Consider the following 9,675-nt stretch of genomic DNA (forward strand, 5'->3'; position numbering starts at 1 on the left):
GCATATAACTAGCAGGACTGTGTTGCTCCATCTGTTGAAATATTACTAGCAGGACTGCGCTCCATCTGTAAAATATAAATAGCAGGACTGTTGCTCCATCTGTTGAAAATTACTAGCAGGACTGCGCTCATCTGTTGAAATATTACTAGCAGGGCTGTCGATCACATCTGTAAATATAACTAGCAGGACTGTTGCGCCGTCTGTTGAAATATTACTAGCAGGACTGTCGCTCCATCTGTTAAATATTACTAGCAGGGACTAGTTGCTCCATCTGTTGAAATATAACTAGCAGGACTGTCGCTCCATTGTTAAAACATTAACTAGCAGGGATGTGCTACATCGGTTAAAAATATAACTAGAAGGACTGTTGCCCCATCTGTTGAAATATACAGCAGGGACTGTTTGCACATCTGTTGAAATATTATACAGGACTGTCGCTCCATCTGTTAAAATATAACTAGCAGGACTGTGCCAATCTGTTGAAAATTACTAGCAGGAATGTTTCCATCTGTGAAATATTACTCGGCAGGATGCGCTACATCTGTTAAAAATATAAACTAGCATGTAACTGTCGCTCATCTGTTAAAATATAACTAGCCAGGACTGTTGCTCCATCTGTTGAAATATACTAGCAGGGACTGTCGCTTCCATCTGTTAAAATAATAACTAGAAGGACTGTGGCTCCATCTGTGAATATACTATGCAGCGACTGTTGCTCCATCTTGAAATATAACTAGCAGGACTGTGCCATCTGTTGAAATAAACTAGCAGGACTGTTGCTCCATTCGTTGAAAATATACTAGCAGGATGTGCTCAATCTGTGAAATATAACTAGCAGGGAATGGCTCCATCTGTTGGAAATTATAGCAGGATGTTGCTCATCGTAAAAATATTACTAGCAGGGACTGTGCTCCATCTTGAATATAAAATTAGCAGGACTGTTCTACATCGGTTGAAATATCTATAGCAGGACTGTTTGCTCCTCTGTGGGGAATATACTAGCAAGGGACTGTGCTCCATCTTCTGTTGAAATATAAACTTAGCAGGATGTGGTCTCCACTGTGGGAATAACTAGCAGGACTGTTGCTCCATCTGTTGAAATATTACTGCAGGACTGTGCTCATCTGTGAAATATATCGCGGGACTGTTGTTCCAGCGGTTGCAGGCTGAAACACGCAAACAAATCATGTCCAGACTGACTCTGTATGTAGCGTGTATTATGTGATCTTGTGGTTGTTTTGCTTTTTAAGGTTTGAGATTATTTCTGATACGAAAAGCACTACATAAGTGAATTAAATGATTAAAAAACTACTTTGGGATCGGTGTCCCTTCAACGGGATGTTGAGCTAACGTAGCTAACGGAATTAGCATGAGTGTAAGTATCAAAGCATTTTTTTCCAGGACATAGACATATCTGCTCATTTTCAGAAAGCTTAAATTCTGTTAATCTACCTGCACTGGTCAATTACAGTAGCTCTTACAGTGAAAGAATACCATGCCTTGTTTGAGGAGAGGCACAATTGTGAGCATGAAAAATTAGTAGGTGCATTCACGGAGTCTTGATACCAACATTTTGAACAGGAATGCAATGGTTATTGGATCAGTCTAAAAACGTTGGCAAATACACTGACTGCCATCTAGTGGCCAAATCTAACTACAGCTGGGATGGAAAATACAATTATGGGCATTCTCTGCCTTTCAAAGATGATGGTATAAAAAATACAAAGAACGGTTGTTTTTGTTCTTTGTATTATCTTTTTACCGATCTATTGCTGTTATATTCGCTACATCTTGAACATTGCACAAACTCAAATTTCCCTTCAAATGGTACCAAGAATTTGCACCTTGCTCAGGTCCTGAGCTATGCAGTTAATAGATGTGGCAGGTCATTTAGGCGGAAATGAAAAAAAGGGCGGATCATAAGAGGATTTTTTTTTTTTTTAAGTAAATAAAAGTAATTCAGTGTTTACTTCCGCAGACAGATTATCATGAAATCAGCCTGCGTTAGACTTTGAAAGTGAACTCTGAGAGAGATATCCCCACACACATACGAGAACCTCCAGAGAACCTCCATTAGAAGAGGTAAGATTACACAAGACAAAGAGGAGATAGAGTGAGAAGGGACACGGCAGATCAATTAACAATGTGTGAGCGGGTGAGCTTTTGACTTTTGATACTTAAAAAATCTATCCCTTCCTCCCTCTATTATCTGGTAGGATATCACTAGTTTCCCAGACCCAGGCCAAGGCCTATCCGGGCCTAAAGAGCACTTTCATCAGGGAATCTCCCATTAAGTAGGACAGAGTATCCGGTTCGAAATTTTGGTCTTATTTGTTATGTATCAACTTATTGAAACAAGTAGGGCAGTTGAGAGCAAGTTTATTTACAACTGCGACCTGACCAAGATAAAGCAAAGCAGTGCAACAAAAACAACAAACAGAGTTACACATAAAACAAACATAAGTCAATAACACAAAACACCTTAAAAGAAAACTTTAACAGGGATTCTCCATAAGTGAGTAGTTATAGTATCACTGGTCTAAAGAGCATTTTCAACTGGGATTTCCATTAAGCAGCTTTGAGTCCTAGCATAATTCCCATGTCCAGGAACCGTCCCAAAAGGCCTATGCTGAGTTTGCCATCCTACGTATTCGTTTACTCTCAAGCCATTTCCATGAATCAGAGAGGGAGCTTTGTAGAGATGTGATCGACAGAGTGTAAAATGACACAACATGTAACTCAGCTCAGCTTAACTGCTGATGAGATGCCTTGATTTGATTACTTTCGTTCTCTGTGTGTGTGTGTGTGTGTGTGTGTGTGTGTGTGTGTGTGTGTGTGTGTGTGTGTGGTGTGTGTGTGTGTGTGTGTGTGTGTGTGTGTGTGTGTGTGTGTGGGTGTGTGTGTGTGTGTGTGTGTGTGTGTTGTGTCATCCACTGATGCTTTTGGCAAGTCAGCAAAGCCTCCATTACCTCACCCAGGCTTCACAACAGGACTTCTAGAATTCTTATTTTAGTTGCGGGCGGGCTTTGTGGCGACAAAATTTCTGATAAATACTTAAGTAATGTTACTTAATTAACATTTCCACAGTCATTTCATTCCATTGAGAAACTCTGTAAAAAATGATTATAGTGAAATATTTCCACTGAAGAAAATCAACAGTCTAAAAGGCTTTTGAGGTCCTTTCAAGCTAATGCTCAAGAGGAGAAATAACGGAACCTGAATCACTGCTGCTTATGGGAACGTTTTCAACAACATCTTTACATGTTTGACTACAGTAACAGTATACCTCTAACTTGACGCTTAAAGGTGTCCATTTTGTGAAGATGTGTCATTGTAATAATAGGCTCTGAGCCTCAACCCCACTGCAGGCAGCGGCTACTATATACGGCCCTCATGGAACACTGAGGGTGGGTCACTTAGAGCGCAGAGCTAACGTATACAGAGCAGGAACACTGAGGGGTTGTCACATTATCAGGCAAGCTACTGTATACAGAGCAGGAACACTGAGGGGGGTCCCATTAGCAGGCGAGTCACTGTACACGAAGGAACATGAGGGTTGGTCATTAGCAGGTTAGAGTACGTATACAGAGAGGAACACTGGGGGGTATACACTTAGCTGCAGAGCTACTGTTAAGAGCCAGGAACCTGGAGGGGTTCACTTAGCGGCTAGCTACTGAATACCTCAGGCGAGGACACTGAGGTGGGTCATTAGCAGGCAGAGAATCTCGTATAACAGTAGTAGGAACATGAGGGGGGTCCACACTAGGGCAGAGCTACGTATACAGAGCAGAACACTGAGGGGCGTCCAGTTAGCAGTCAGAGCTACTATATACGAGCAGGAACACCTGAGGGGGTCACATTAGTCAGGCGAGCTACTGCAATACAGAGCAGTAACACGCGTGTGGGTCACATTAGCAGCGAGTACTGTATAAGAAGCTGGAAACGAGGGGTATGGTCACATTAGAGCAGAGCTACTATATAACAGAGGGATACAGAGGGGTGGGTCACATTAGCATGCAGAGCTACTGAATACCGAAGGCTGAACACTGAGGGTGGACCATTACATGCAGAGCTACTGGTATACAGAGCAGGAACACTAGAGGTGGGTCATTAGCAGGTAGGAGCTACTGTATGACAGAGGCAGGAAACACGAGGGTGGGTCACATTAGAAGGCGAGCTCTACTGAAGTACAGAGCAGGAACACTGAGTGTGGGTCACATTAGCAGGCAGAGCACTGAATACAGATCAGGGAACACTCAGGGTTGGTACTCATTAGCAGCAGAGCTACATGTATACGAGCAGGAACACTCAGGTTGGTTCACATTCGCAGGCAGATCATGAATACAGAGCAGGAACACTCCGGGTTGGTCCAACAATTCTTAGAAGGCAGAGCTACTGAATAAGAGCAGACATACGAGGTGGGTCATTCACAGCTGGAACACACAGACACCACACACAAGGGGTGTCAGTACCACCACAAAATCTGAGGGGGCACTCAAGTAAGCAAGGATGGACTGGTCCTCGAAAAAAGTGGCTAGCCCCTTCGGAAAAATGGACAATTAGAATTTTTTAACTGCTGAAAAGCTTTTCTAGAGCATAAATCAAATATTTTATTGTTTGTGCAACTAAGCTAATATCTTGAGTTGTCTGTATCCTCCTGACCTGGTGTTAGTTCTTTACAACAGGAGTGCTAGACTTATGCTTCTTGTTTATGGATTGCTTCTGTTTCACAGAATTTTAGATGGAAAGCATGTTCTCTGCATCTCTGCTTAAAATCTGGATAACCGAGTGACAGAGATGAGTCTTATTCAGGTATTGTAATTGCTTCAATTTCATTTTTTTCTTTCTCGTTTCCTCCCTTTCTCTCTCCCGATTCATGGGTGTCCATTAGTTAGTTACAGTATTGTCTCATCGCGCAACTCCGTATGGATCGGGAGAGGCGAAGGTCGAGAGCCGGTGTCCCCCGAAACACGTACCCCAACCAAGCAGCACTGCGTCTTGACACAGTGCACACTTAACCAGGAAGCCACCGCACACATGTGTCGGAGGAAACACTGTTGCACAGCTGGCGACGGTGTGCAGCGTGCACTGCGCCCGGCCTGCACAGGAGTCACTAGTTCACAACGGGACAGGACTCCCAGTCGACCAAACCTCCCTAACCCGGACGACGCTGGGCCAACTTGTGCGCTGCCCGGGTCTCCGGACGCGTGCAACAGAGCCTGGACTCAAACCCAGAATCTCTAGTGGCACAGCTAGCACTGCGATGCAGTGCCTTAGACCACTGTGCCACTCGGGAGGCAGTGCTTGCTTTTCAAAGTCTACCACTCTTGCAAGCAGGAAGCCAGCTAAGATAGTTAGACAAGCTAGCTACTCTAACTTGATTGATAGCCTGAATGAAATGACTTCTTGGTAGCTACATGTATAGGGTGAAGATCGGGAACATAATTTACATAAATTTCATACCCCAGAGTCAGGACTTTGTAGAAGACCTTGGAAGTGATTACACGCTCTGAGTCTCTAAGAGCTTTCCACACCACGATCGTGCAACATTTGCTATTATTATTCAAAAGTCTTCAAGCTCTGTCAAATTGGTGGTGATCATTGCTAGACAACCATTTTCAGTTCTTGCCATAGATTTTCAAGTAGATTAAGTCAAAACTGTAACTTGGCCCATTCACTGTCTATTTGGTAAGCAACTCCAGTTTTAGTTATCGTCTGCTGAAAGGTGAATTAATCTCCTAGTGTCTGGTAGAAAGCAGACTGAACCAGGTTTTCTCTAGGTTGTGCCTGGCTTAGCACATTCCGTTTATATTTAAATCCGAAAACTCCCCAGTCCTTAATGATTACCAGCATACCCATAGCATGCTGCTGCAGCCACCACTATGCTTGAACATATGGAGTGGTACTCAGTAAGTGGGAGGCGGGTAGCCTATTGTTAGAGCGTTGGCCAATAACTGAAGATTGCTGGATCGATCCCCGAGCTGACAAGGTAAAAATATTCACTCTATTTTTTTTAAATGTTCTACTGTGAAAAGTTTGTTTGCTCCTTGAAATTAATTACATTTCTGTCCATTTACATAGCCAGCCAGAGAGATATCCGGTATGTGTTGGCTGCTGAGAATTAAACAGAAATACAGCCAAATGCATAATGGGCATGACTATACTGCACACACATACGCCTACTTTAGATATTAGCTTCCACACGACTACGTGACATGACTAATGGTTAAGTTATAAGAATGAAACTTGCAGTGTGGGAAATCCAATAGCATCCGTGGACAGGGACACAGGGGTTGCCCTGGAGGACAGTACAGTATTAAGATCTGTTTGACGAATGGTTGTAAATACTGTATGTGTGTGGCTCCAGAGTCAAAATGCGGTCTGTTGTTTTAACCTTGGTTTTGGTGGAGGTCTGGCCTCGGCGAGGTCACAGCATGGAGGGTAGTTAATCACACACTAAGCACACACACAACTCACAGAAAATTGTGCACACACACCCACAAAACACTGGCCAGGACTCTGGAAGGGCAGTGAGTGAGGACAGTTGACAGAGTGGTGCTGGTTGCTGTCGTCTCAGTGAGTGAAGATGGTGCCTCCATGGGTCTCTGTAGTCTCAGTGAGTGGGCAAGTTACCCGAGTAGTGTTCGGGTGTCTGTCATCTCAGTTAGTGCGGAGAGAGATAGAGTGGTGTGTGGGTGTCTGTCATCTCAGTGAGTGGGGACATTAGACAGAGTGGTTGTCTGGGTGTCAGTCGACTCAGTGGGGGACAGTAGATAGAGTGGTGTCTGGGTCTGTCGACTCAGTAGTGGGGACATTAGACAGAGTGGTGTCTGGTGCAGTCATCTCAGTGAGTGGGGACATTAGACAGGTGGTGTCTGGGTGTCTGTCGACTCAGTGAGTGGGACAGTGATAAGTGGTGTGTGGGTGTCTGTCATCTCAGTGAGTGGGGACATTAGACAGAGTGGTTTTGGTGTCAGTCGACTCAGTGAGTGGGGACAGTAGATAGAGTGGTGTCTGGGTGCCAGTCGACTCAGTGAGTGGGACAGTAGATAGAGTGGTGTCTGGGTGTCTGTCGTACAGTGAGTGGGACAGTAGATAGAGTGGTGTCTTGGTGTCTGTCGACTCAGTAAGTGGGGACCAGTAGATAGAGTGGTGTCTGGGTGTCTGTCGATTCAGTAAGTGGGGATGTAGATAGAGTGGTGTGTTGGGGTCAGTCGACTCAGTAAAGTGGGGACATTAGACCGAGTGGTGAGTATGGTGGCTGTAGACTCGGTGTGTAAAAGGTGTCTGGGGGACATTAGACAGAGAGTGGTTGTCTGGGTGTCAGTCGACTCAGTGAGTGGGGACATTAGACAGAGTGGGTCTGGGTGTCAGTCGACTCAGTGAGGGGACAGTAGATAGAGTGGTGTCTGGGTGTCTGGGGACTCAGTTAAGTGGGGGACATTAGACAGAGTGGTGTCTGGAGTGTCAGTCGACTCAGTGAGTGGCGACAGTAGATAGAGTGGTGTCTGGTGTCAGTCGACTCAGTGAGTGGGGACAGTAGACAGAGGGTGTCTGGGTGTCTGTCATCTCAGTGAGGGGGACATTAGACAGAGTGGTGTCGGGTGTCAGTCGACTCAGTGAGTGGGGACAGTAGATAGAGTGTGTCTGGGTGTCAGTCGACTCAGTGAGTGGGGACAGTAGCTAGATGGTGTCTGGTTCTGTCGACTCAGTAAGTGGGGACATTAGACAGAGTGGTGTCTGGGTTGTCATTCGACTCAGTGAGTGGCGACAGTAGATGAGTGGTGTCTGGGTGTCGTCGACTCAGTGAGGGGGACAATAGACAGAGTGGTGTTGGGTGTCTGTCATTCAGTGGGACATAGCAGAGTGGTGTGTTCTGGGTGTCAGTCGACTCAGTAAGTGGGGACAGTAGAGGAAGTGGTGTCTGGGTGTCAGTCATACTCAGTGAGTGGGGATATTAGACAGAGTGGTGTTGGGTGTCTGTCACTCAGTGATGTGGGGATATGTAGACGAGTGGTGTCTGGGTGTCTGTCGTACTCAGTGAGTGGGGACAGTAGATAGAGTGGTGTCTGGGGTGTCTTCGACTCGTGAGTGGGGATAGTAGATAGAGTGGTGTCTGGGTCGTCATTTCAGTAGAGTGTGTTGGTGCTGTCGACTCAGTAAGTGGGGATAGGAGATAGATTGGTGTCTGGGTGTCTGTCGACTCAGTAAGTGGGATAGTAGATAGAGTGGTGTCTGGGGTGTCTGTCGACTCAGTAAGTGGGGAGTAGATGAGTTGTGTCTGGGTGTCTGTCGTCTCATGAGGGTGGAAGAAAGTGGTGTCTGGGTGATTGTGTGTCTGGGTGTCTGTCGACTCATAAGTGGGTAGTAGATAGAGTGGTGTCTGGTGTATGGGTGTCTTGACTCAGGAAGTGGGATAGTAGATAGAGTGGTCTGGTGTCTGTAGTCTCAGTGAGTGGGGATAGTAGATAGAGTGGTGTCTGGGTGTCCTGGGTGTCTGTCGACTCAGTAAGGGGGGCATAGTAGATAGTAGTGGGTGTAGGGTGGGTCTGTCGACTCACATAAGTGGGGACATTAGACAGAGTGGTGTCTGGGTGTCAGCGACTCAGTGAGTGGGGACAGTAGATAGAGTGGTGTCTGGGTGTCAGTCGACTCAGTGAGGGGACAGTAGACAGAGTGGTGTCTGGGGTGCAGTTCTGTCATCTCAGTAAGTGGGACGTAGATAGAGTGGTGTCTGGGGTCTGTCATCTCAGTAATGTGGGGAGTAGACAGAGTGGTGTCTGGGTGTCTGCATCTAGTTAGTGCGGAGAGTAGATAGAGTGGTGTCGGGTGCGTCACTCGTGAGTGGGACATTGACAGAGTGGTTCTGGATGTCAGTCGACTCAGTGAGTGGGGACAGTAGATAGAGTGGTGCTGGGTGTCAGTTCAAACAGTAAGTTGGGGACAGTAGACTAGAGTGTGTCTGGGTATCTGTCATCTCAGTAGTGCGGCGAGTAGATAGAGTGGTGTGTGGGTGTCTGTCATCTCAGTGAGTGGGGATAGTAGACAGATGTGGGTCTGGGTGTCTGTCACTTAGTTAGGCGGGAGTAGCAGAGTGGTGTCTGGGTCAGCGATCTCAGTGAGTGGGGACAATTAGACAGAGTGGGTTCTGGGTGTCTGTCGATTCAGTAAGTGAGTGATAGTAGATCAGAGTGGTGTTGGGTGTCGTCGACTCAGTAAGTGGGGACAGTAGATAGAGTGGTGTCTGGGTGTCTGTCGACTCTGTAAGTGGGGACAGTAGATAGATAGTGTCTGGGGGTCTGAGACTAGTGAGGGACAGTAGATGAGTGGTGTGGGTGTCTGTCGACTCAGTGAGTGGTGGATAGTAGATAGAGTGGTGTCTGGGTGTCTGTCATTCAGTAGACAGGGTGTCTGGTGTCTGTCGACTCAGTAAGTGGGGATAGTAGATAGAGTGGTGTCTGGTCGTCTGTCATTTCAGTTAGACTGTGGTGTCTGGGTTGTCTGCGACTCAGTAAGTGGGGATAGTAGATGGAGTGGTGTCTGGGTGTCTGTCGTCTCAGTGAGTGGGGATAAGCAAAGAGTGTGTGTCCTGGGTGTCTGGTGTCTGTACTCAGTGAAGTGGGGATAGTAGATAGAGTGTTGGGTGTCTGTCTGGGTGTCTGTCGACTCAGTAAG

Source organism: Salvelinus namaycush, unplaced genomic scaffold (assembly GCF_016432855.1).
Source record: "Salvelinus namaycush isolate Seneca unplaced genomic scaffold, SaNama_1.0 Scaffold80, whole genome shotgun sequence".
NCBI classification, from domain to species: domain Eukaryota; kingdom Metazoa; phylum Chordata; class Actinopteri; order Salmoniformes; family Salmonidae; genus Salvelinus; species Salvelinus namaycush.